Source organism: Phyllobates terribilis, unplaced genomic scaffold (assembly GCF_046119375.1).
Source record: "Phyllobates terribilis strain yellow unplaced genomic scaffold, ASM4611937v1 Scaffold_9__5_contigs__length_417890890, whole genome shotgun sequence".
Taxonomy (NCBI): domain Eukaryota; kingdom Metazoa; phylum Chordata; class Amphibia; order Anura; family Dendrobatidae; genus Phyllobates; species Phyllobates terribilis.
In genome coordinates, this window is record NW_027362769.1 from 196,570,186 (window position 1) to 196,596,680 (window position 26,495).

The window sequence follows — 26,495 nt, forward strand, 5'->3', positions numbered from 1 at the left end:
AGGTTCCCTATAGTGGTGGTTCTGGTAGTAGATTCCCAGCTTGTGGTTCTAGCTGTATGTTCCTCATTGTAGAGTATATGGCTGCAGGTTCCCTATGTCGGGGGTTCTGGTAGATTCCCAGCTTGTGGTTCTAGGTGTAGTTTCCTCAATGTAGAGTATACGGCTGCAGGTTCCCTATAGCGGGGGGTTCTGGGTTTAGATTCCCTGCTTGTGGTTCTAGCTGTAGGTTCCTCATTGTAGAGTATAGGGCTGCAGGTTCCCTATAGCGGGGGTTCTGGGTTTAGATTCCCAGCTTGTGGTTCTAGCTGTAGGTTCATCATTGTAGAGTATTTGGCTGCAGGTTCCCTATAGCGGGGGTTCTGGGTTTAGTATTCCTGCTTGTGGTTCTAGCTGTATATTCCTCATTGTAGAGTATACGGCTGCAGGTTCCCTATAGCGGGGGTTCTGGGTTTAGATTCCCAGCTTGTGGTTCTATCTGTAGGTTCCTCATTGTAGAGTATACGGCTGCAGGTTCCCTATAGCGCGGTTTCTGGGTTTAGATTCCCAGCTTGTGGTTCTAGCCGTAGGTTCCTCATTGTAGAGTATACGGCTGCAGGTTCCCTATAGCGGGGGTTCTGGGTTTAGATTCCCAGCTTGTGGTTCTAGCTGTAGATTCCTCATTGTAGAGTATATGGCTGCAGGTTCCCTACAGTGGGGGTTCTGGGTTTAGATTCCCAGCTTGTGGTTCTAGCTGTATGTTCCTCATTGTAGAGTATATGACTGCAGGTTCCCTATAGCGGGGGTTCTGGGTTTAGATTCCCAGCTTGTGGTTCTAGCTGTAGGTTCCTCATTGTAGAGTATATGGCTGCAGGTTCCCTACAGCGGGGTTCTGGGTTTAGATTCCCAGCTTGTGGTTCTAGCTGTAGTTTCCTCATTGTAGAGTATACGGCTGCAGGTTCCCTACAGCGGGGGTTCTGGGTTTAGATTCCCAGCTTGTGGTTCTAGCTGTAGGTTCCTCATTGTAGAGTATATTGCTGCAGGTTCCCTACAGCGGGGGTTCTGGGTTTAGATTCCCAGCTTGTGGTTCTAGCTGTAGGTTCCTCATTGTAGAGTATATGGCTGTAGGTTCCCTACAGCGGGGGTTCTGGGTTTAGATACCCAGCTTGTGGTTCTAGCTGTAGGTTCCTCATTGTAGAGTATATGGCTGCAGGTTCCCTATAGCGGGGGTTCTGGGTTTAGATTCCCAGCTTGTGGTTCTAGCTGTAGGTTCCTCATTGTAGAGTATACGGCTGCAGGTTCCCTATAGCGGGGGGTTCTGGTAGTAGATTCCCATCTTTTGGTTCTAGCTGTAGGTTCCTCATTGTAGAGTATATGGCTGCAGGTTCCCTATAGTGGGGGTTCTGGTAGTAGATTCCCAGCTTGTGGTTCTAGCTGTAGGTTCCTCATTGTAGAGTATACACCTGCAGGTTCCCTACAGCGGGGGTTCTGGGTTTAGATTCCCAGCTTGTGGTTCTAGCTGTAGGTTCCTCACTGAAGAGTATGCGGCTGCAGGTTCCCTATAGCGGAGGTTCTGGGTTTAGATTCCCAGCTTGTGGTTCTATCTGTAGGTTCCTCATTGTAGAGTATACGGCTGCAGGTTCCCTATAGCGGGGGTTCTGGTAGTAGATTCCCAGCTTGTGGTTCTAGCTGTAGGTTCATCATTGTAGAGTATACGGCTGCAGGTTCCCTATAGCGGGGGTTCTGGTAGTAGATTCCCAGCTTGTGGTTCTAGCTGTAGGTTCCTCATTGTAGAGTATATGGCTGCAGGTTCCCTATAGCGGGGGTTCTGGTAGTAGATTCCCAGCTTGTGGTTCTAGCTGTAGGTTCATCATTGTAGAGTATACGGCTGCAGGTTCCCTATAGCGGTGGTTCTGGTAGTAGATTCCCAGCTTGTGGTTCTAGCTGTAGGTTCATCATTGTAGAGTATACGGCTGCAGGTTCCCTATAGCGGGGGTTCTGGTAGTAGATTCCCAGCTTGTGGTTCTAGCTGTAGGTTCCTCATTGTAGAGTATATGGCTGCAGGTTCCCTATAGCGGGGGTTCTGGGTTTAGATTCCCAGCTTGTGGTTCTAGCTGTAGGTTCCTCATTGTAGAGTATATGGCTGCAGGTTCCCTATAGCGGGGGTTCTGGTAGTAGATTCCCAGCTTGTGGTTCTAGCTGTAGGTTCCTCATTGTAGAGTATGCGGCTGCAGGTTCCCTATATCGGGGGTTCTGGTAGTAGATTCCCAGCTTGTGGTTCTAGGTGTAGTTTCCTCAATGTAGAGTATACGGCTGCAGGTTCCCTATAGCGGGAGGTTCTGGGTTTAGATTCCCTGCTTGTGGTTCTAGCTGTAGGTTCCTCATTGTAGAGTATACGGCTGCAGGTTCCCTATAGCGGGGGTTCTGGGTTTAGATTCCCAGCTTGTGGTTCTAGCTGTAGGTTCCTCATTGTAGAGTATATGGCAGCAGGTTTCCTACAGCGGGGGTTCTGGGTTTAGATTCCCAGCTTGTGGTTCTAGCTGTAGTTTCCTCATTGTAGAGTATACGGCTGCAGGTTCCCTACAGCGGGGGTTCTGGGTTTAGATTCCCAGCTTGTGGTTCTAGCTGTAGGTTCCTCATTGTAGAGTATATTGCTGCAGGTTCCCTACAGCGGGGGTTCTGGGTTTAGATTCCCAGCTTGTGGTTCTAGCTGTAGGTTCCTCATTGTAGAGTATATGGCTGTAGGTTCCCTACAGCGGGGGTTCTGGGTTTAGATTCCCAGCTTGTGGTTCTAGCTGTAGGTTCCTCATTGTAGAGTATATGGCTGCAGGTTCCCTATAGCGGGGGTTCTGGGTTTAGATTCCCAGCTTGTGGTTCTAGCTGTAGGTTCCTCATTGTAGAGTATACGGCTGCAGGTTCCCTATAGCGGGGGGTTCTGGTAGTAGATTCCCAGCTTTTGGTTCTAGCTGTAGGTTCCTCATTGTAGAGTATATGGCTGCAGGTTCCCTATAGTGGGGGTTCTGGTAGTAGATTCCCAGCTTGTGGTTCTAGCTGTAGGTTCCTCATTGTAGAGTATACACCTGCAGGTTCCCTACAGCGGGGGTTCTGGGTTTAGATTCCCAGCTTGTGGTTCTAGCTGTAGGTTCCTCACTGAAGAGTATGCGGCTGCAGGTTCCCTATAGCGGAGGTTCTGGGTTTAGATTCCCAGCTTCTGGTTCTATCTGTAGGTTCCTCATTGTAGAGTATACGGCTGCAGGTTCCCTATAGCGGTGGTTCTGGTAGTAGATTCCCAGCTTGTGGTTCTAGCTGTAGGTTCATCATTGTAGAGTATACGGCTGCAGGTTCCCTATAGCGGGGGTTCTGGTAGTAGATTCCCAGCTTGTGGTTCTAGCTGTAGGTTCCTCATTGTAGAGTATACGGCTGCAGGTTCCCTATAGCGGAGGTTCTGGGTTTAGATTCCCAGCTTGTGGTTCTAGCTGTAGGTTCCTCATTGTAGAGTATATGGCTGCAGGTTCCCTATAGCGGGGGTTCTGGGTTTAGATTCCCAGCTTGTGGTTCTAGCTGTAGGTTCCTCATTGTAGAGTATATGGCTGCAGGTTCCCTATAGCGGGGGTTCTGGTAGTAGATTCCCAGCTTGTGGTTCTAGCTGTAGGTTCCTCATTGTAGAGTATACGGCTGCAGGTTCCCTATATCGGGGGTTCTGGTAGTAGATTCCCAGCTTGTGGTTCTAGGTGTAGTTTCCTCAATGTAGAGTATACGGCTGCAGGTTCCCTATAGCGGGGGTTCTGGGTTTAGATTCCCAGCTTGTGGTTCTAGCTGTAGGTTCCTCATTGTAGAGTATATGACTGCAGGTTCCCTATAGCGGGGGTTCTGGGTTTAGATTCCCTGCTTGTGGTTCTAGCTGTGGGTTCCTCATTGTAGAGTATACGGCTGCAGGTTCCCTATAGCGGGGGTTCTGGGTTTAGATTCCCAGCTTGTGGTTCTATCTGTAGGTTCCTCATTGTAGAGTATACGGCTGCAGGTTCCCTATAGCGCGGTTTCTGGGTTTAGATTCCCAGCTTGTGGTTCTAGCTGTAGATTCCTCATTGTAGAGTATACGGCTGCAAGTTCCCTATAGCAGGGGTTCTGGGTTTAGATACCCAGCTGGTGGTTCTAGCTGTAGGTTCCTCATTGTAGAATATATAGCTGCAGGTTCCCTATAGCGGGGGATTTGGGTTTAGATTCCCAGCTTGTGGTTCTAGCTGTAGGTTCATCATTGTAGAGTATACGGCTGCAGGTTCCCTATAGCGTGGGTTCTGGGTTTAGATTCCCAGCTTGTGGTTCTAGCTGTAGGTTCCTCATTGTAGAGTATATGGCTGCAGGTTCCCTATAGCAGGGGTTCTGGGTTTAGATTCCCAGCTTGTGGTTCTAGCTGTAGGTTCCTCATTGTAGAGTGTACGGCTGCAGGTTCCCTATAGCGTGGGTTCTGGGTTTAGATTCCCAGCTTGTGGTTCTAGCTGTAGGTTCCTCATTGTAGATTATGCGGCTGCAGGTTCCCTATAGCAGGGGTTCTGTGTTTAGATTCCCAGCTTGTGGTTCTAGCTGTAGGTTCCTCATTGTAGAGCGTACGTCTGCAGGTTCCCTATAGCGTTGGTTCTGGGTTTAGATTCCCAGCTTGTGGTTCTATCTGTAGGTTCCTAATTGTAGAGTATACGGCTGCAGGTTCCCTATAACGGGGGCTCTGGGTTTAGATTCCCAGCTTGTGGTTCTAGCTGTAGGTTCCTCATTGTAGAGTATATGGCTGCAGGTTCCCTATAGCGGGGGCTCTGGGTTTAGATTCCCAGCTTGTGGTTCTAGCTGTAGGTTCCTCATTGTAGAGTATACGGCTGCAGGTTCCCTATAGCGCGGGTTCTGGGTTTAGATTCCCAGCTTGTGGTTCCAGCTGTAGTTTCCTCATTGTAGCGTATACGGCTGCAGGTTCCCTATAGCGGGGGTTCTGGTAGTAGATTCCCAGCTTGTGGTTCTAGCTGTAGGTTCCTCATTGTAGAGTATATGGCTGCAGGTTCCCTATAGCGGGGGTTCTGGGTTTAGATTCCCAGCTTGTGGTTCTAGCTGTAGGTTCCTCATTGTAGAGTATACGGCTGCAGGTTCTCTATAGCCGAGGTTCTGGGTTTAGATTCCCAGCTTGTGGTTCTAGCTGTAGGTTCCTCATTGTAGAGTATACGTCTGCTGGTTCCCTATAGCGGGGGTTCTGGGTTTAGACTCCCAGCTTGTGGTTCTAGCTGTAGGTCCCTCATTGTAGAGTTTACGGCTGCAGGTTCCCTATAGCGGGGGTTCTGGTAGTAGATTCCCAGCTTGTGGTTCTAGCTGTAGGTTCCTCATTGTAGAGTATACGGCTGCAGGTTCCCTATAGCGGGGGTTCTGGGTTTAGATTCCCAGCTTGTGGATCTAGCTGTAGGTTCCTCATTGTAGAGTATACGGCTGCAAGTTCCCTATAGCGGGGGTTCTGGGTTTAGATTCCCAGCTTGTGGTTCTAGCTGTAGGTTCCTCATTGTAGAGTATACGGCTGTAGTTTCCCTATAGTGGGGGTTCTGGGTTTAGATTCCCAGCTTGTGGTTCTAGCTGTAGGTTCCTCATTGTAGAGTATACGGCTGCAGGTTCCCTATAGCGGGGGTTCTGGGTTTTAGATTCCCAGCTTGTGGTTCTAGCTGTAGGTTCCTCATTGTAGAGTATACGGCTGCAGGTTCCCTATAGCGGGGGTTCTGGGTTTAGATTCCCAGCTTGTGGATCTAGCTGTAGGTTCCTCATTGTAGAGTATACGGCTGCAAGTTCCCTATAGCAGGGGTTCTGGGTTTAGATACCCAGCTGGTGGTTCTAGCTGTAGGTTCCTCATTGTAGAGTATATAGCTGCAGGTTCCCTATAGCGGGGATTTTGGGTTTAGATTCCCAGCTTGTGGTTCTAGCTGTAGGTTCCTCATTGTAGAGTATACGGCTGCAGGTTCCCTATAGCGGGGGTTCTGGGTTTAGATTCCCAGCTTGTGGTTCTAGCTGTAGGTTCCTCATTGTAGAGTATATGGCTGCAGGTTCCCTATAGCAGGGGTTCTGGGTTTAGATTCCCAGCTTGTGGTTCTAGCTGTAGGTTCCTCATTGTAGAGTGTACGGCTGCAGGTTCCCTATAGCGTGGGTCCTGGGTTTAGATTCCCAGCTTGTGGTTCTAGCTGTAGGTTCCTCATTGTAGATTATGCGGCTGCAGGTTCCCTATAGCAGGGGTTCTGGGTTTAGATTCCCAGCTTGTTGTTCTAGCTGTAGGTTCCTCATTGTAGAGCGTACGGCTGCAGGTTCCCTATAGCGTTGGTTCTGGGTTTAGATTCCCAGCTTGTGGTTCTATCTGTAGGTTCCTAATTGTAGAGTATACGGCTGCAGGTTCCCTATAACGGGGGCTCTGGGTTTAGATTCCCAGCTTGTGGTTCTAGCTGTAGGTTCCTCATTGTAGAGTATATGGCTGCAGGTTCCCTATAGCGGGGGCTCTGGGTTTAGATTCCCAGCTTGTGGTTCTAGCTGTAGGTTCCTCATTGTAGAGTATACGGCTGCAGGTTCCCTATAGCGCGGGTTCTGGGTTTAGATTCCCAGCTTGTGGTTCCAGCTGTAGTTTCCTCATTGTAGCGTATACGGCTGAAGGTTCCCTATAGCGGGGGTTCTGGTAGTAGATTCCCAGCTTGTGGTTCTAGCTGTAGGTTCCTCATTGTAGAGTATATGGCTGCAGGTTCCCTATAGCGGGGGTTCTGGGTTTAGATTCCCAGCTTGTGGTTCTAGCTGTAGGTTCCTCATTGTAGAGTATACGGCTGCAGGTTCTCTATAGCCGGGGTTCTGGGTTTAGATTCCCAGCTTGTGGTTCTAGCTGTAGGTTCCTCATTGTAGAGTATACGTCTGCTGGTTCCCTATAGCGGGGGTTCTGGGTTTAGACTCCCAGCTTGTGGTTCTAGCTGTAGGTCCCTCATTGTAGAGTTTACGGCTGCAGGTTCCCTATAGCGGGGGTTCTGGTAGTAGATTCCCAGCTTGTGGTTCTAGCTGTAGGTTCCTCATTGTAGAGTATACGGCTGCAAGTTCCCTATAGCGGGGGTTCTGGGTTTAGATTCCCAGCTGGTGGTTCTAGCTGTAGGTTCCTCATTGTAGAGTATATAGCTGCAGGTTCCCTATAGCGCGGGTTCTGGTAGTAGATTCCCAGCTTGTGGATCTAGCTGTAGGTTCCTCATTGTAGAGTATACGGCTGCAAGTTCCCTATAGCGGGGGTTCTGGGTTTAGATTCCCAGCTGGTGGTTCTAGCTGTAGGTTCCTCATTGTAGAGTATATGGCTGCAGGTTCCCTATAGCGGGGGTTCTGGGTTTAGATTCCCAGCTTGTGGATCTAGCTGTAGGTTCCTCATTGTAGAGTATACGGCTGCAAGTTCCCTATAGCGGGGGTTCTGGGTTTAGATTCCCAGCTGGTGGTTCTAGCTGTAGGTTCCTCATTGTAGAGTATATAGCTGCAGGTTCCCTATAGCGGGGGTTCTGGGTTTAGACTCCCAGCTTGTGGTTCTAGCTGTAGGTTCCTCATTGTAGAGTATACGGCTGCAGGTTCCCTATAGCGGGGGTTCTGGGTTTAGATTCCCAGCTTGTGGTTCTAGCTGTAGGTTCCTCATTGTAGATTATGCGGCTGCAGGTTCCCTATAGCAGGGGTTCTGGGTTTAGATTCCCAGCTTGTGGTTCTAGCTGTAGGTTCCTCATTGTAGAGTGTACGGCTGCAGGTTCCCTATAGCGTGGGTTCTGGGTTTAGATTCCCAGCTTGTGGTTCTAGCTGTAGGTTCCTCATTGTAGATTATGCGGCTGCAGGTTCCCTATAGCAGGGGTTCTGGGTTTAGATTTCCAGCTTGTGGTTCTAGCTGTAGGTTCCTCATTGTAGAGTGTACGGCTGCAGGTTCCCTATAGCGCAGGTTCTGGGTTTAGATTCCCAGCTTGTGGTTCTAGCTGTAGGTTCCTCATTGTAGAGTATATGGCTGCAGGTTCCCTATAGCGGGGGCTCTGGGTTTAGATTCCCAGCTTGTGGTTCTAGCTGTAGGATCCTCATTGTAGAGTATACGGCTGCAGGTTCCCTATAGCGCGGGTTCTGGGTTTAGATTCCCAGCTTGTGGTTCTAGCTGTAGTTTCCTCATTGTAGCGTATATGGCTGCAGGTTCCCTATAGCGGGGGTTCTGGGTTTAGATTCCCAGCTTGTGGTTCTAGCTGTAGGTTCCTCATTGTAGAGTATACGGCTGCAGGTTCTCTATAGCCGGGGTTCTGGGTTTAGATTCCCAGCTTGTGGTTCTAGCTGTAGGTTCCTCATTGTAGAGTATACGGCTGCAGGTTCCCTATAGCGGGGGTTCTGGTAGTAGATTCCCAGCTTGTGGTTCTAGCTGTAGGTTCCTCATTGTAGAGTATATGGCTGCAGGTTCCCTATAGCGGGGGTTCTGGGTTTAGATTCCCAGCTTGTGGTTCTAGCTGTAGGTTCCTCATTGTAGAGTATACGGCTGCAGGTTCTCTATAGCCGGGGTTCTGGGTTTAGATTCCCAGCTTGTGGTTCTAGCTGTAGGTTCCTCATTGTAGAGTATACGTCTGCTGGTTCCCTATAGCTGGGGTTCTGGGTTTAGACTCCCAGCTTGTGGTTCTAGCTGTAGGTCCCTCATTGTAGAGTATACGGCTGCAGGTTCCCTATAGCGGGGGTACTGGGTTTAGATTCCCAGCTTGTGGTTCTAGCTGTAGTTTCCTCATTGTGGAGTATACGGCTGCAGGTTCTCTATAGCGGGGGTTCTGGGTTTAGATTCCCAGCTTGTTTTTCTAGCTGTAGGTTCCTCATTGTAGAGTATATGGCTGCAGGTTCCCTATAGCGGGGGTTCTGGGTTTAGATTCCCAGCTTGTGGTTCTAGCTGTAGTTTCCTCATTGTAGCGTATACGGCTGCAGGTTCCCTATAGCGGGGGTTCTGGTAGTAGATTCCCAGCTTGTGGTTCTAGCTGTAGGTTCCTCATTGTAGAGTATATGGCTGCAGGTTCCCTATAGCGGGGGTTCTGGGTTTAGATTCCCAGCTTGTGGTTCTAGCTGTAGTTTCCTCATTGTAGCGTATACGGCTGCAGGTTCCCTATAGCGGGGGTTCTGGTAGTAGATTCCCAGCTTGTGGTTCTAGCTGTAGTTTCCTCATTGTAGCGTATACGGCTGCAGGTTCCCTATAACGGGGGTTCTGGTAGTAGATTCCCAGCTTGTGGTTCTAGCTGTAGGTTCCTCATTGTAGAGTATATGGCTGCAGGTTCCCTATAGCGGGGGTTCTGGATTTAGATTCCCAGCTTGTGGTTCTAGCTGTAGGTTCCTCATTGTAGAGTATATGGCTGCAGGTTCCCTATAGCGGGGGTTCTGGGTTTAGATTCCCAGCTTGTGGTTCTAGTTGTAGGTTCCTCATTGTAGAGTATACGGCTGCAGGTTCCCTATAGCGCGGGTTCTGGGTTTAGATTCCCAGCTTGTGGTTCTAGCTGTAGGTTCCTCATTGTAGAGTATACGGCTGCAGGTTCCCTATAGCGGGGGTTCTGGTAGTAGATTCCCAGCTTGTGGTTCTAGCTGTAGTTTCCTCATTGTAGCGTATACGGCTGCAGGTTCCCTATAGCGGGGGTTCCGGTAGTAGATTCCCAGCTTGTGGTTCTAGCTGTAGGTTCCTCATTGTAGACTATACGGCTGCAGGTTCCCTATAGCGGGGGTTCTGGGTTTAGATTCCCAGCTTGTGGTTCTAGCTGTAGGTTCCTCATTGTAGAGTATATGGCTGCAGGTTCCCTATAGCGGGGGTTCTGGGTTTAGATTCCCAGCTTGTGGTTCTAGCTGTAGTTTCCTCATTGTAGCGTATACGGCTGCAGGTTCCCTATAGCGGGGGTTCTGGTAGTAGATTCCCAGCTCGTGGTTCTAGCTGTAGGTTCCTCATTGTAGAGTATATGGCTGCAGGTTCCCTATAGCGGGGGTTCTGGGTTTAGATTCCCAGCTTGTGGTTCTAGCTGTAGGTTCCTCATTGTAGAGTATATGGCTGCAGGTTCCCTATAGCGGGGGTTCTGGGTTTAGATTCCCAGCTTGTGGTTCTAGTTGTAGGTTCCTCATTGTAGAGTATACGGCTGCAGGTTCCCTATAGCGCGGGTTCTGGGTTTAGATTCCCAGCTTGTGGTTCTAGCTGTAGGTTCCTCATTGTAGAGTATATGGCTGCAGGTTCCCTATAGCGGGGGTTCTGGTAGTAGATTCCCAGCTTGTGGTTCTAGCTGTAGGTTCCTCATTGTAGAGTATACGGCTGCAGGTTCCCTATAGCGGGGGTTCTGGTAGTAGATTCCCAGCTTGTGGTTCTAGCTGTAGTTTCCTCATTGTAGCGTATACGGCTGCAGGTTCCCTATAGCGGGGGTTCCGGTAGTAGATTCCCAGCTTGTGGTTCTAGCTGTAGGTTCCTCATTGTAGACTATACGGCTGCAGGTTCCCTATAGCGGGGGTTCTGGGTTTAGATTCCCAGGTTGTGGTTTTAGCTGTAGGTTCCTCATTGTAGAGTATATGGCTGCAGGTTCCCTATAGCGGGGGTTCTGGGTTTAGATTCCCAGCTTGTGGTTCTAGCTGTAGTTTCCTCATTGTAGCGTATACGGCTGCAGGTTCCCTATAGCGGGGGTTCTGGTAGTAGATTCCCAGCTTGTGGTTCTAGCTGTAGGTTCCTCATTGTAGAGTATATGGCTGCAGGTTCCCTATAGTCGGGGTTCTGGGTTTAGATTCCCAGCTTGTGGTTCTAGCTGTAGGTTCCTCATTGTAGAGTATATGGCTGCAGGTTCCCTATAGCGGGGGTTCTGGGTTTAGATTCCCAGCTTGTGGTTCTAGCTGTAGGTTCCTCATTGTAGAGTATACGGCTGCAAGTTCCCTATAGCGCGCGTTCTGGGTTTAGATTCCCAGCTTGTGGTTCTAGCTGTAGGTTCCTCATTGTAGAGTATATGGCTGCAGGTTCCCTATAGCGGGGGTTCTGGGTTTAGATTCCCAGCTTGTGGTTCTAGCTGTAGGTTCCTCATTGTAGAGTATACGGCTGCAAGTTCCCTATAGCGCGGGTTCTGGACTTAGATTCCCAGCTTGTGGTTCTAGCTGTAGGTTCCTCATTGTAGAGTATACGGCTGCAGGTTCCCTATAGTGGTGGTTCTGGTAGTAGATTCCCAGCTTGTGGTTCTAGCTGTATGTTCCTCATTGTAGAGTATATGGCTGCAGGTTCCCTATGTCGGGGGTTCTGGTAGATTCCCAGCTTGTGGTTCTAGGTGTAGTTTCCTCAATGTAGAGTATACGGCTGCAGGTTCCCTATAGCGGGGGGTTCTGGGTTTAGATTCCCTGCTTGTGGTTCTAGCTGTAGGTTCCTCATTGTAGAGTATAGGGCTGCAGGTTCCCTATAGCGGGGGTTCTGGGTTTAGATTCCCAGCTTGTGGTTCTAGCTGTAGGTTCATCATTGTAGAGTATTTGGCTGCAGGTTCCCTATAGCGGGGGTTCTGGGTTTAGTATTCCTGCTTGTGGTTCTAGCTGTATATTCCTCATTGTAGAGTATACGGCTGCAGGTTCCCTATAGCGGGGGTTCTGGGTTTAGATTCCCAGCTTGTGGTTCTATCTGTAGGTTCCTCATTGTAGAGTATACGGCTGCAGGTTCCCTATAGCGCGGTTTCTGGGTTTAGATTCCCAGCTTGTGGTTCTAGCCGTAGGTTCCTCATTGTAGAGTATACGGCTGCAGGTTCCCTATAGCGGGGGTTCTGGGTTTAGATTCCCAGCTTGTGGTTCTAGCTGTAGATTCCTCATTGTAGAGTATATGGCTGCAGGTTCCCTACAGTGGGGGTTCTGGGTTTAGATTCCCAGCTTGTGGTTCTAGCTGTATGTTCCTCATTGTAGAGTATATGACTGCAGGTTCCCTATAGCGGGGGTTCTGGGTTTAGATTCCCAGCTTGTGGTTCTAGCTGTAGGTTCCTCATTGTAGAGTATATGGCTGCAGGTTCCCTACAGCGGGGGTTCTGGGTTTAGATTCCCAGCTTGTGGTTCTAGCTGTAGTTTCCTCATTGTAGAGTATACGGCTGCAGGTTCCCTACAGCGGGGGTTCTGGGTTTAGATTCCCAGCTTGTGGTTCTAGCTGTAGGTTCCTCATTGTAGAGTATATTGCTGCAGGTTCCCTACAGCGGGGGTTCTGGGTTTAGATTCCCAGCTTGTGGTTCTAGCTGTAGGTTCCTCATTGTAGAGTATATGGCTGTAGGTTCCCTACAGCGGGGGTTCTGGGTTTAGATTCCCAGCTTGTGGTTCTAGCTGTAGGTTCCTCATTGTAGAGTATATGGCTGCAGGTTCCCTATAGCGGGGGTTCTGGGTTTAGATTCCCAGCTTGTGGTTCTAGCTGTAGGTTCCTCATTGTAGAGTATACGGCTGCAGGTTCCCTATAGCGGGGGGTTCTGGTAGTAGATTCCCATCTTTTGGTTCTAGCTGTAGGTTCCTCATTGTAGAGTATATGGCTGCAGGTTCCCTATAGTGGGGGTTCTGGTAGTAGATTCCCAGCTTGTGGTTCTAGCTGTAGGTTCCTCATTGTAGAGTATACACCTGCAGGTTCCCTACAGCGGGGGTTCTGGGTTTAGATTCCCAGCTTGTGGTTCTAGCTGTAGGTTCCTCACTGAAGAGTATGCGGCTGCAGGTTCCCTATAGCGGAGGTTCTGGGTTTAGATTCCCAGCTTGTGGTTCTATCTGTAGGTTCCTCATTGTAGAGTATACGGCTGCAGGTTCCCTATAGCGGTGGTTCTGGTAGTAGATTCCCAGCTTGTGGTTCTAGCTGTAGGTTCATCATTGTAGAGTATACGGCTGCAGGTTCCCTATAGCGGGGGTTCTGGTAGTAGATTCCCAGCTTGTGGTTCTAGCTGTAGGTTCCTCATTGTAGAGTATACGGCTGCAGGTTCCCTATAGCGGAGGTTCTGGGTTTAGATTCCCAGCTTGTGGTTCTAGCTCTAGGTTCCTCATTGTAGAGTATATGGCTGCAGGTTCCCTATAGCGGGGGTTCTGGGTTTAGATTCCCAGCTTGTGGTTCTAGCTGTAGGTTCCTCATTGTAGAGTATATGGCTGCAGGTTCCCTATAGCGGGGGTTCTGGTAGTAGATTCCCAGCTTGTGGTTCTAGCTGTAGGTTCCTCATTGTAGAGTATGCGGCTGCAGGTTCCCTATATCGGGGGTTCTGGTAGTAGATTCCCAGCTTGTGGTTCTAGGTGTAGTTTCCTCAATGTAGAGTATACGGCTGCAGGTTCCCTATAGCGGGAGGTTCTGGGTTTAGATTCCCTGCTTGTGGTTCTAGCTGTAGGTTCCTCATTGTAGAGTATACGGCTGCAGGTTCCCTATAGCGGGGGTTCTGGGTTTAGATTCCCAGCTTGTGGTTCTAGCTGTAGGTTCCTCATTGTAGAGTATATGGCAGCAGGTTTCCTACAGCGGGGGTTCTGGGTTTACATTCCCAGCTTGTGGTTCTAGCTGTAGTTTCCTCATTGTAGAGTATACGGCTGCAGGTTCCCTACAGCGGGGGTTCTGGGTTTAGATTCCCAGCTTGTGGTTCTAGCTGTAGGTTCCTCATTGTAGAGTATATTGCTGCAGGTTCCCTACAGCGGGGGTTCTGGGTTTAGATTCCCAGCTTGTGGTTCTAGCTGTAGGTTCCTCATTGTAGAGTATATGGCTGTAGGTTCCCTACAGCGGGGGTTCTGGGTTTAGATTCCCAGCTTGTGGTTCTAGCTGTAGGTTCCTCATTGTAGAGTATATGGCTGCAGGTTCCCTGTAGTGGGGGTTCTGGGTTTAGATTCCCAGCTTGTGGTTCTAGCTGTAGGTTCCTCATTGTAGAGTATACGGCTGCAGGTTCCCTATAGCGGGGGGTTCTGGTAGTAGATTCCCAGCTTTTGGTTCTAGCTGTAGGTTCCTCATTGTAGAGTATATGGCTGCAGGTTCCCTATAGTGGGGGTTCTGGTAGTAGATTCCCAGCTTGTGGTTCTAGCTGTAGGTTCCTCATTGTAGAGTATACACCTGCAGGTTCCCTACAGCGGGGGTTCTGGGTTTAGATTCCCAGCTTGTGGTTCTAGCTGTAGGTTCCTCATTGTAGAGTATATGGCTGCAGGTTCCCTATAGCGGGGGTTCTGGGTTTAGATTCCCAGCTTGTGGTTCTAGCTGTAGGTTCCTCATTGTAGAGTATATGGCTGCAGGTTCCCTATAGCGGGGGTTCTGGTAGTAGATTCCCAGCTTGTGGTTCTAGCTGTAGGTTCCTCATTGTAGAGTATACGGCTGCAGGTTCCCTATATCGGGGGTTCTGGTAGTAGATTCCCAGCTTGTGGTTCTAGGTGTAGTTTCCTCAATGTAGAGTATACGGCTGCAGGTTCCCTATAGCGGGGGTTCTGGGTTTAGATTCCCAGCTTGTGGTTCTAGCTGTAGGTTCCTCATTGTAGAGTATATGACTGCAGGTTCCCTATAGCGGGGGTTCTGGGTTTAGATTCCCTGCTTGTGGTTCTAGCTGTGGGTTCCTCATTGTAGAGTATACGGCTGCAGGTTCCCTATAGCGGGGGTTCTGGGTTTAGATTCCCAGCTTGTGGTTCTATCTGTAGGTTCCTCATTGTAGAGTATACGGCTGCAGGTTCCCTATAGCGCGGTTTCTGGGTTTAGATTCCCAGCTTGTGGTTCTAGCTGTAGGTTCCTCATTGTAGAGTATACGGCTGCAGGTTCCCTATAGCGGGGGTTCTGGGTTTAGATTCCCAGCTTGTGGTTCTAGCTGTAGATTCCTCATTGTAGAGTATATGGCTGCAGGTTCCCTACAGCGGGCGTTCTGGGTTTAGATTCCCAGCTTGTGGTTCTAGCTGTATGTTCCTCATTGTAGAGTATATGGCTGCAGGTTCCCTATAGCGGGAGTTCTGAGTTTAAATTCCCAGCTTGTGGTTCTAGCTGTAGGTTCCTCATTGTAGAGTATACGGCTGCAGGTTTCCTACAGCGGGGGTTCTGGGTTTAGATTCCCATCTTGTGGTTCTAGCTGTAGGTTCCTTATTGTAGAGTATATGGCTGCAGGTTCCCTACAGCGGGGGTTCTGGGTTTAGATTCCCAGCTTGTGGTTCTAGCTGTAGGATCCTCATTGTAGAGTATATGGCTGCAGGTTCCCTATAGCGAGGGTTCTGGGTTTAGATTCCCAGCTTGTGGTTCTAGCTGTAGGTTCCTCATTGTAGAGTATATGGCTGCAGGTTCCCTATAGCGGGGGGGTTCTGGTAGTAGATTCCCAGCTTTTGGTTCTAGCTGTAGGTTCCTCATTGTAGAGTATATGGCTGCAGGTTCCCTATAGCGGGGGTTCTGGTAGTAGACTCCCAGCTTGTGGTTCTAGCTGTAGGTTCCTCATTGTAGAGTATACACCTGCAGGTTCCCTACAGCGGGGGTTCTGGGTTTAGATTCCCAGCTTGTGGTTCTAGCTGTAGGTTCCTCATTGTAGAGTATATGGCTGCAGGTGCCCTATAGCGGGGGTTCTGAGTTTAGATTCCCTGCTTGTGGTTCTAGCTGTAGGTTCCTCATTGCAAAGTATACGGCTGCAGGTTCCCTATAGTGCAGGTTCTGGTAGTAGATTCCCAGCTTGTGGTTCTAGCTGTAGGTTCCTCGTTGTAGAGTATACAGCTGCAGGTTCCCTATAGTGCAGGTTCTGGGTTTAGATTCCCAGCTTGTGGTTCTAGCTGTAGGTTCCTCATTGTAGAGTATACGGCTGCAGGTTCCCTATAGCGGGGGTTCTGGGTTTAGATTCCCAGCTGGTGGTTCTAGCTGTAGGTTCCTCATTGTAAAGTATACGGCTGCAGGTTCCCTATAGCGCGGGTTCTGGGTTTGGATTCCCAGCTTGTGGTTCTAGCTGTAGGTTCCTCATTGTAGAGTTTACGGCTGCAAGTTCCCTATAGCGGGGGTTATGGGTTTAGATTCCCAGCTTGTGGTTCTAGCTGTATGTTCCTCATTGTAGAGTATACGGCTGCAGGTTCCCTATAGCGGTGGTTCTGGGTTTAGATTCCCAGCTTGTGGTTCTAGCTGTAGGTTCCTTATTGTAGAGTATACGGCTGCACGTTCCCTATAGCGGGGGTTCTTGGTTTAGATTCCCAGCTTGTGGTTCTAGCTGTAGGTTCCTCATTGTAGAGTATACAGCTGCAGGTTCCCTATAGCGGGGGTTCTGGGTTTAGATTCCCAGCTTGTGGTTCTAGCTGTAGGTTCCTCATTGTAGAGTGTACGGCTGCAGGTTCCCTATAGCGGGGGCTCTGGTAGTAGATTCCCAGCTTGTGGTTCTAGCTGTAGGTTCCTCATTGCATAGTATATGGCTGCAGGTTTCCTATAGCGGGGGTTCTGGTAGTAGATTCCCAGCTTGTGGTTCTAGCTGTAGGTTCCTCATTGTAGAGTATACGGCTGCAGGTTCTCTATAGCCGGGGTTCTGGGTTTAGATTCCCAGCTTGTGGTTCTAGCTGTAGGTTCCTCATTGTAGAGTATACGGCTGCAGGTTCTCTATGGCCGGGGTTCTGGGTTTAGATTCCCAGCTTGTGGTTCTAGCTGTAGGTTCCTCATTGTAGAGTATACGTCTGCTGGTTCCCTATAGCTGGGGTTCTGGGTTTAGACTCCCAGCTTGTGGTTCTAGCTGTAGGTCCCTCATTGTAGAGTATACGGCTGCAGGTTCCCTATAGCGGGGGTTCTGGGTTTAGATTCCCAGCTTGTGGTTCTAGCTGTAGTTTCCTCATTGTGGAGTATACGGCTGCAGGTTCCCTATAGCGGGGGTTCTGGGTTTAGATTCCCAGCTTGTTTTTCTAGCTGTAGGTTCCTCATTGTAGAGTATATGGCTGCAGGTTCCCTATAGCGGGGGTTCTGGGTTTAGATTCCCAGCTTGTGGTTCTAGCTGTAGTTTCCTCATTGTAGCGTATACGGCTGCAGGTTCACTATAGCGGGGGTTCTGGTAGTAGATTCCCAGCTTGTGGTTCTAGCTGTAGGTTCCTCATTGTAGAGTATATGGCTGCAGGTTCCCTATAGCGGGGGTTCTGGGTTTAGATTCCCAGCTTGTGGTTCTAGCTGTAGTTTCCTCATTGTAGCGTATACGGCTGCAGGTTCCCTATAGCAGGGGTTCTGGTAGTAGATTCCCAGCATGTGGTTCTAGCTGTAGGTTCCTCATTGTAGAGTATATGGCTGCAGGTTCCCTATAGCGGGGGTTCTGGGTTTAGATTCCCAGCTTGTGGTTCTAGCTGTAGGTTCCTCATTGTAGAGTATATGGCTGCAGGTTCCCTATAGCGGGGGTTCTGGGTTTAGATTCCCAGCTTGTGGTTCTAGCTGTAGGTTCCTCATTGTAGAGTATATGGCAGCAGGTTTCCTACAGCGGGGGTTCTGGGTTTAGATTCCCAGCTTGTGGTTCTAGCTGTAGTTTCCTCATTGTAGAGTATACGGCTGCAGGTTCCCTACAGCGGGGGTTCTGGGTTTAGATTCCCAGCTTGTGGTTCTAGCTGTAGGTTCCTCATTGTAGAGTATATTGCTGCAGGTTCCCTACAGCGGGGGTTCTGGATTTAGATTCCCAGCTTGTGGTTCTAGCTGTAGGTTCCTCATTGTAGAGTATATGGCTGTAGGTTCCCTACAGCGGGGGTTCTGGGTTTAGATTCCCAGCTTGTGGTTCTAGCTGTAGGTTCCTCATTGTAGAGTATATGGCTGCAGGTTCCCTATAGCGGGGGTTCTGGGTTTAGATTCCCAGCTTGTGGTTCTAGCTGTAGGTTCCTCATTGTAGAGTATACGGCTGCAGGTTCCCTATAGCGGGGGGTTCTGGTAGTAGATTCCCAGCTTTTGGTTCTAGCTGTAGGTTCCTCATTGTAGAGTATATGGCTGCAGGTTCCCTATAGTGGGGGTTCTGGTAGTAGATTCCCAGCTTGTGGTTCTAGCTGTAGGTTCCTCATTGTAGAGTATACAGCTGCAGGTTCCCTACAGCGGGGGTTCTGGGTTTAGATTCCCAGCTTGTGGTTCTAGCTGTAGGTTCCTCACTGAAGAGTATGCGGCTGCAGGTTCCCTATAGCGGAGGTTCTGGGTTTAGATTCCCAGCTTGTGGTTCTATCTGTAGGTTCCTCATTGTAGAGTATACGGCTGCAGGTTCCCTATAGCGGTGGTTCTGGTAGTAGATTCCCAGCTTGTGGTTCTAGCTGTAGGTTCATCATTGTAGAGTATACGGCTGCAGGTACCCTATAGCGGGGGTTCTGGTAGTAGATTCCCAGCTTGTGGTTCTAGCTGTAGGTTCCTCATTGTAGAGTATACGGCTGCAGGTTCCCTATAGCGGAGGTTCTGGGTTTAGATTCCCAGCTTGTGGTTCTAGCTGTAGGTTCCTCATTGTAGAGTATATGGCTGCAGGTTCCCTATAGCGGGGGCTCTGGGTTTAGATTCCCAGCTTGTGGTTCTAGCTGTAGGTTCCTCATTGTAGAGTATATGGCTGCAGGTTCCCTATAGCGGGGGTTCTGGTAGTAGATTCCCAGCTTGTGGTTCTAGCTGTAGGTTCCTCATTGTAGAGTATACGGCTGCAGGTTCCCTATATCGGGGGTTCTGGTAGTAGATTCCCAGCTTGTGGTTCTAGGTGTAGTTTCCTCAATGTAGAGTATACGGCTGCAGGTTCCCTATAGCGGGAGTTCTGGGTTTAGATTCCCAGCTTGTGGTTCTAGCTGTAGGTTCCTCATTGTAGAGTATATGACTGCAGGTTCCCTATAGCGGGGGTTCTGGGTTTAGATTCCCTGCTTGTGGTTCTAGCTGTGGGTTCCTCATTGTAGAGTATACGGCTGCAGGTTCCCTATAGCGGGGGTTCTGGGTTTAGATTCCCAGCTTGTGGTTCTATCTGTAGGTTCCTCATTGTAGAGTATACGGCTGCAGGTTCCCTATAGCGCGGTTTCTGGGTTTAGATTCCCAGCTTGTGGTTCTAGCTGTAGGTTCCTCATTGTAGAGTATACGGCTGCAGGTTCCCTATAGCGGGGGTTCTGGGTTTAGATTCCCAGCTTGTGGTTCTAGCTGTAGATTCCTCATTGTAGAGTATATGGCTGCAGGTTCCCTACAGCGGGCGTTCTGGGTTTAGATTCCCAGCTTGTGGTTCTAGCTGTATGTTCCTCATTGTAGAGTATATGGCTGCAGGTTCCCTATAGCGGGGGTTCTGAGTTTAAATTCCCAGCTTGTGGTTCTAGCTGTAGGTTCCTCATTGTAGAGTATACGGCTGCAGGTTTCCTACAGCGGGGGTTCTGGGTTTAGATTCCCATCTTGTGGTTCTAGCTGTAGGTTCCTTATTGTAGAGTATATGGCTGCAGGTTCCCTACAGCGGGGGTTCTGGGTTTAGATTCCCAGCTTGTGGTTCTAGCTGTAGGTTCCTCATTGTAGAGTATATGGCTGTAGGTTCCCTACAGCGGGGGTTCTGGGTTTAGATTCCCAGCTTGTGGTTCTAGCTGTAGGATCCTCATTGTAGAGTATATGGCTGCAGGTTCCCTATAGCGAGGGTTCTGGGTTTAGATTCCCAGCTTGTGGTTCTAGCTGTAGGTTCCTCATTGTAGAGTTTACGGCTGCAGGTTCCCTACAGCGGGGGGGTTCTGGTAGTAGATTCCCAGCTTTTGGTTCTAGCTGTAGGTTCCTCATTGTAGAGTATATGGCTGTAGGTTCCCTACAGCGGGGGTTCTGGGTTTAGATTCCCAGCTTGTGGTTCTAGCTGTAGGATCCTCATTGTAGAGTATATGGCTGCAGGTTCCCTATAGCGAGGGTTCTGGGTTTAGATTCCCAGCTTGTGGTTCTAGCTGTAGGTTCCTCATTGTAGAGTATATGGCTGCAGGTTCCCTATAGCGGGGGGGTTCTGGTAGTAGATTCCCAGCTTTTGGTTCTAGCTGTAGGTTCCTCATTGTAGAGTATATGGCTGCAGGTTCCCTATAGCGGGGGTTCTGGTAGTAGACTCCCAGCTTGTGGTTCTAGCTGTAGGTTCCTCATTGTAGAGTATACACCTGCAGGTTCCCTACAGCGGGGGTTCTGGGTTTAGATTCCCAGCTTGTGGTTCTAGCTGTAGGTTCCTCATTGTAGAGTATATGGCTGCAGGTGCCCTATAGCGGGGGTTCTGAGTTTAGATTCCCTGCTTGTGGTTCTAGCTGTAGGTTCCTCATTGCAAAGTATACGGCTGCAGGTTCCCTATAGTGCAGGTTCTGGTAGTAGATTCCCAGCTTGTGGTTCTAGCTATAGGTTCCTCATTGTAGAGTATACAGCTGCAGGTTCCCTATAGCGCAGGTTCTGGGTTTAGATTCCCAGCTTGTGGTTCTAGCTGTAGGTTCCTCATTGTAGAGTATACGGCTGCAGGTTCCCTATAGCGGGGGTTCTGGGTTTAGATTCCCAGCTTGTGGTTCTAGCTGTAGGTTCCTCATTGTAAAGTATACGGCTGCAGGTTCCCTATAGCGCGAGTTCTGGGTTTGGATTCCCAGCTTGTGGTTCTAGCTGTAGGTTCCTCATTGTAGAGTTTACGGCTGCAAGTTCCCTATAGCGGGGGTTATGGGTTTAGATTCCCAGCTTGTGGTTCTAGCTGTATGTTCCTCATTGTAGAGTATACGGCTGCAGGTTCCCTATAGCGGTGGTTCTGGGTTTAGATTCCCAGCTTGTGGTTCTAGCTGTAGGTTCCTCATTGTAGAGTATACGGCTGCACGTTCCCTATAGCGGGGGTTCTTGGTTTAGATTCCCAGCTTGTGGTTCTAGCTGTAGGTTCCTCATTGTAGAGTATACAGCTGCAGGTTCCCTATAGCGGGGGTTCTGGGTTTAGATTCCCAGCTTGTGGTTCTAGCTGTAGGTTCCTCATTGTAGAGTGTACGGCTGCAGGTTCCCTATAGCGGGGGCTCTGGTAGTAGATTCCCAGCTTGTGGTTCTAGCTGTAGGTTCCTCATTGCATAGTATATGGCTGCAGGTTTCCTATAGCGGGGGTTCTGGTAGTAGATTCCCAGCTTGTGGTTCTAGCTGTAGGTTCCTCATTGTAGAGTATACGGCTGCAGGTTCTCTATAGCCGGGGTTCTGGGTTTAGATTCCCAGCCTGTGGTTCTAGCTGTAGGTTCCTCATTGTAGAGTATACGGCTGCAGGTTCCCTATAGCGGGGGTTCTGGTAGTAGATTCCCAGCTTGTGGTTCTAGCTGTAGGTTCCTCATTGTAGAGTATATGGCTGCAGGTTCCCTATAGCGGGGGTTCTGGGTTTAGATTCCCAGCTTGTGGTTCTAGCTGTAGGTTCCTCATTGTAGAGTATACGGCTGCAGGTTCTCTATAGCCGGGGTTCTGGGTTTAGATTCCCAGCTTGTGGTTCTAGCTGTAGGTTCCTCATTGTAGAGTATACGTCTGCTGGTTCCCTATAGCTGGGGTTCTGGGTTTAGACTCCCAGCTTGTGGTTCTAGCTGTAGGTCCCTCATTGTAGAGTATACGGCTGCAGGTTCCCTATAGCGGGGGTTCTGGGTTTAGATTCCCAGCTTGTGGTTCTAGCTGTAGTTTCCTCATTGTGGAGTATACGGCTGCAGGTTCCCTATAGCGGGGGTTCTGGGTTTAGATTCCCAGCTTGTTTTTCTAGCTGTAGGTTCCTCATTGTAGAGTATATGGCTGCAGGTTCCCTATAGCGGGGGTTCTGGGTTTAGATTCCCAGCTTGTGGTTCTAGCTGTAGTTTCCTCATTGTAGCGTATACGGCTGCAGGTTCACTATAGCGGGGGTTCTGGTAGTAGATTCCCAGCTTGTGGTTCTAGCTGTAGGTTCCTCATTGTAGAGTATATGGCTGCAGGTTCCCTATAGCGGGGGTTCTGGGTTTAGATTCCCAGCTTGTGGTTCTAGCTGTAGTTTCCTCATTGTAGCGTATACGGCTGCAGGTTCCCTATAGCAGGGGTTCTGGTAGTAGATTCCCAGCTTGTGGTTCTAGCTGTAGGTTCCTCATTGTAGAGTATATGGCTGCAGGTTCCCTATAGCGGGGGTTCTGGGTTTAGATTCCCAGCTTGTGGTTCTAGCTGTAGGTTCCTCATTGTAGAGTATATGGCTGCAGGTTCCCTATAGCGGGGGTTCTGGGTTTAGACTCGCAGCTTGTGGTTCTAGTTGTAGGTTCCTCATTGTAGAGTATACGGCTGCAGGTTCCCTATAGCGCGGGTTCTGGGTTTAGATTCCCAGCTTGTGGTTCTAGCTGTAGGTTCCTCATTGTAGAGTATATGGCTGCAGGTTCCCTATAGCGGGGGTTCTGGTAGTAGATTCCCAGCTTGTGGTTCTAGCTGTAGGTTCCTCATTGTAGAGTATACGGCTGCAGGTTCCCTATAGCGGGGGTTCTGGTAGTAGATTCCCAGCTTGTGGTTCTAGCTGTAGGTTCCTCATTGTAGACTATACGGCTGCAGGTTCCCTATAGCGGGGGTTCCGGTAGTAGATTCCCAGCTTGTGGTTCTAGCTGTAGGTTCCTCATTGTAGACTATACGGCTGCAGGTTCCCTATAGCGGGGGTTCTGGGTTTAGATTCCCAGGTTGTGGTTCTAGCTGTAGGTTCCTCATTGTAGAGTATATGGCTGCAGGTTCCCTATAGCGGGGGTTCTGGGTTTAGATTCCCAGCTTGTGGTTCTAGCTGTAGTTTCCTCATTGTAGCGTATACGGCTGCAGGTTCCCTATAGCGGGGGTTCTGGTAGTAGATTCCCAGCTTGTGGTTCTAGCTGTAGGTTCCTCATTGTAGAGTATATGGCTGCAGGTTCCCTATAGTCGGGGTTCTGGGTTTAGATTCCCAGCTTGTGGTTCTAGCTGTAGGTTCCTCATTGTAGAGTATATGGCTGCAGGTTCCCTATAGCGGGGGTTCTGGGTTTAGATTCCCAGCTTGTGGTTCTAGCTGTAGGTTCCTCATTGTAGAGTATACGGCTGCAAGTTCCCTATAGCGCTCGTTCTGGGTTTAGATTCCCAGCTTGTGGTTCTAGCTGTAGGTTCCTCATTGTAGAGTATATGGCTGCAGGTTCCCTATAGCGGGGGTTCTGGGTTTAGATTCCCAGCTTGTGGTTCTAGCTGTAGGTTCCTCATTGTAGAGTATACGGCTGCAAGTTCCCTATAGCGCGGGTTCTGGGTTTAGATTCCCAGCTTGTGGTTCTAGCTGTAGGTTCCTCATTGTAGAGTATACGGCTGCAGGTTCCCTATAGTGGTGGTTCTGGTAGTAGATTCCCAGCTTGTGGTTCTAGCTGTATGTTCCTCATTGTAGAGTATATGGCTGCAGGTTCTCTATGTCGGTGGTTCTGGTTGTAGATTCCCAGCTTGTGGTTCTAGGTGTAGTTTCCTCAATGTAGAGTATACGGCTGCAGGTTCCCTATAGCGGGGGGTTCTGGGTTTAGATTCCCTGCTTGTGGTTCTAGCTGTAGGTTCCTCATTGTAGAGTATAGGGCTGCAGGTTCCCTATAGCGGGGGTTCTGGGTTTAGATTCCCAGCTTGTGGTTCTAGCTGTAGGTTCATCATTGTAGAGTATTTGGCTGCAGGTTCCCTATAGCGGGGGTTCTGGGTTTAGATTTCCTGCTTGTGGTTCTAGCTGTAGATTCCTCATTGTAGAGTATACGGCTGCAGGTTCCCTATAGCGGGGGTTCTGGGTTTAGATTCCCAGCTTGTGGTTCTATCTGTAGGTTCCTCATTGTAGAGTATACGGCTGCAGGTTCCCTATAGCGCGGTTTCTGGGTTTAGATTCCCAGCTTGTGGTTCTAGCTGTAGGTTCCTCATTGTAGAGTATACGGCTGCAGGTTCCCTATAGCGGGGGTTCTGGGTTTAGATTCCCAGCTTGTGGTTCTAGCTGTAGATTCCTCATTGTAGAGTATATGGCTGCAGGTTCCCTACAGCAGGGGTTCTGGGTTTAGATTCCCAGCTTGTGGTTCTAGCTGTATGTTCCTCATTGTAGAGTATATGACTGCAGGTTCCCTATAGCGGGGGTTCTGGGTTTAGATTCCCAGCTTGTGGTTCTAGCTGTAGGTTCCTCATTGTAGAGTATATGGCAGCAGGTTCCCTACAGCGGGGGTTCTGGGTTTAGATTCCCAGCTTGTGGTTCTAGCTGTATGTTCCTCATTGTAGAGTATATGACTGCAGGTTCCCTATAGCGGGGGTTCTGGGTTTAGATTCCCAGCTTGTGGTTCTAGCTGTAGGTTCCTCATTGTAGAGTATATGGCAGCAGGTTCCCTACAGCGGGGGTTCTGGGTTTAGATTCCCAGCTTGTGGTTCTAGCTGTAGTTTCCTCATTGTAGAGTATACGGCTGCAGGTTCCCTACAGCGGGGGTTCTGGGTTTAGATTCCCAGCTTGTGGTTCTAGCTGTAGGTTCCTCATTGTAGAGTATATTGCTGCAGGTTCCCTACAGCGGGGGTTCTGGGTTTAGATTCCCAGCTTGTGGTTCTAGCTGTAGGTTCCTCATTGTAGAGTATATGGCTGTAGGTTCCCTACAGCGGGGGTTCTGGGTTTAGATTCCCAGCTTGTGGTTCTAGCTGTAGGTTCCTCATTGTAGAGTATATGGCTGCAGGTTCCCTATAGCGGGGGTTCTGGGTTTAGATTCCCAGCTTGTGGTTCTAGCTGTAGGTTCCTCATTGTAGAGTATACGGCTGCAGGTTCCCTATAGCGGGGGGTTCTGGTAGTAGATTCCCAGCTTATGGTTCTAGCTGTAGGTTCCTCATTGTAGAGTATATGGCTGCAGGTTCCCTATAGTGGGGGTTCTGGTAGTAGATTCCCAGCTTGTGGTTCTAGCTGTAGGTTCCTCATTGTAGAGTATACACCTGCAGGTTCCCTACAGCGGGGGTTCTGGGTTTAGATTCCCAGCTTGTGGTTCTAGCTGTAGGTTCCTCACTGAAGAGTATGCGGCTGCAGGTTCCCTATAGCGGAGGTTCTGGGTTTAGATTCCCAGCTTGTGGTTCTATCTGTAGGTTCCTCATTGTAGAGTATACGGCTGCAGGTTCCCTATAGCGGTGGTTCTGGTAGTAGATTCCCAGCTTGTGGTTCTAGCTGTAGGTTCATCATTGTAGAGTATACGGCTGCAGGTTCCCTATAGCGGGGGTTCTGGTAGTAGATTCCCAGCTTGTGGTTCTAGCTGTAGGTTCCTCACTGTAGAGTATATGGCTGCAGGTTCCCTATAGCGGGGGTTCTGGGTTTAGATTCCCAGCTTGTGGTTCTAGCTGTAGGTTCCTCATTGTAGAGCATATGGCTGCAGGTTCCCTATAGTGGGGGTTCTGGTAGTAGATTCCCAGCTTGTGGTTCTATCTGTAGGTTCCTCATTGTAGAGTATACGGCTGCAGGTTCCCTATAGCGGGGGTTCTGGGTTTAGATTCCCAGCTTGTGGTTCTAGCTGTAGGTTCCTCATTGAAGAGTATACGGCTGCAGGTTCCCTATAGCGGGGGTTCTGGTAGTAGATTCCCAGCTTGTGGTTCTAGCTGTAGGTTCCTCATTGTAGAGTATACGGCTGCAGGTTCCCTATAGCGGGGGTTCTGGTAGTAGATTCCCAGCTTGTGGTTCTAGCTGTAGGTTCCTCATTGTAGAGTATACGGCTGCAGGTTCCCTATATCGGGGGTTCTGGTAGTAGATTCCCAGCTTGTGGTTCTAGGTGTAGTTTCCTCAATGTAGAGTATACGGCTGCAGGTTCCCTATAGCGGGAGGTTCTGGGTTTAGATTCCCTGCTTGTGGTTCTAGCTGTATGTTCCTCATTGTAGAGTATACGGCTGCAGGTTCCCTATAGCGGGGGTTCTGGGTTTAGATTCCCAGCTTATGGTTCTAGCTGTAGGTTCCTCATTGTACAGTATATGACTGCAGGTTCCCTATAGCGGGGGTTCTGGGTTTAGATTCCCTGCTTGTGGTTCTAGCTGTAGGTTCCTCATTGTAGAGTATACGGCTGCAGGTTACCTATAGCGGGGGTTCTGGTAGTAGATTCCCAGCTTGTGGTTCTAGCTGTAGTTTCCTCAATGTAGAGTATACGGCTGCAGGTTCCCTATAGCGGGGGTTCTGGGTTTAGATTCCCAGCTTGTGGTTCTATCTGTAGGTTCCTCATTGTAGAGTATACGGCTGCAGGTTCCCTATAGCGCGGTTTCTGGGTTTAGATTCCCAGCTTGTGGTTCTAGCTGTAGGTTCCTCATTGTAGAGTATACGGCTGCAGGTTCCCTATAGCGGGGGTTCTGGGTTTAGATTCCCAGCTTGTGGTTCTAGCTGTAGATTCCTCATTGTAGAGTATATGGCTGCAGGTTCCCTACAGCGGGCGTTCTGGGTTTAGATTCCCAGCTTGTGGTTCTAGCTGTATGTTCCTCATTGTAGAGTATATGGCTGCAGGTTCCCTATAGCGGGGGTTCTGAGTTTAAATTCCCAGCTTGTGGTTCTAGCTGTAGGTTCCTCATTGTAGAGTATACGGCTGCAGGTTCCCTACAGCGGGGGTTCTGGGTTTAGATTCCCATCTTGTGGTTCTAGCTGTAGGTTCCTTATTGTAGAGTATATGGCTGCAGGTTCCCTACAGCGGGGGTTCTGGGTTTAGATTCCCAGCTTGTGGTT

General features: G+C 49.5%; 1 protein-coding gene across 1 annotated transcript in view; it reads left to right on the forward strand.

Annotated features, from left to right (window-relative positions):
* Positions 1-26,495, forward strand: part of DPP10 (dipeptidyl peptidase like 10) — a 685,122-nt gene that overhangs the window by 578,341 nt on the left and 80,286 nt on the right. The gene's annotated exons all lie outside the window — the stretch shown is intronic.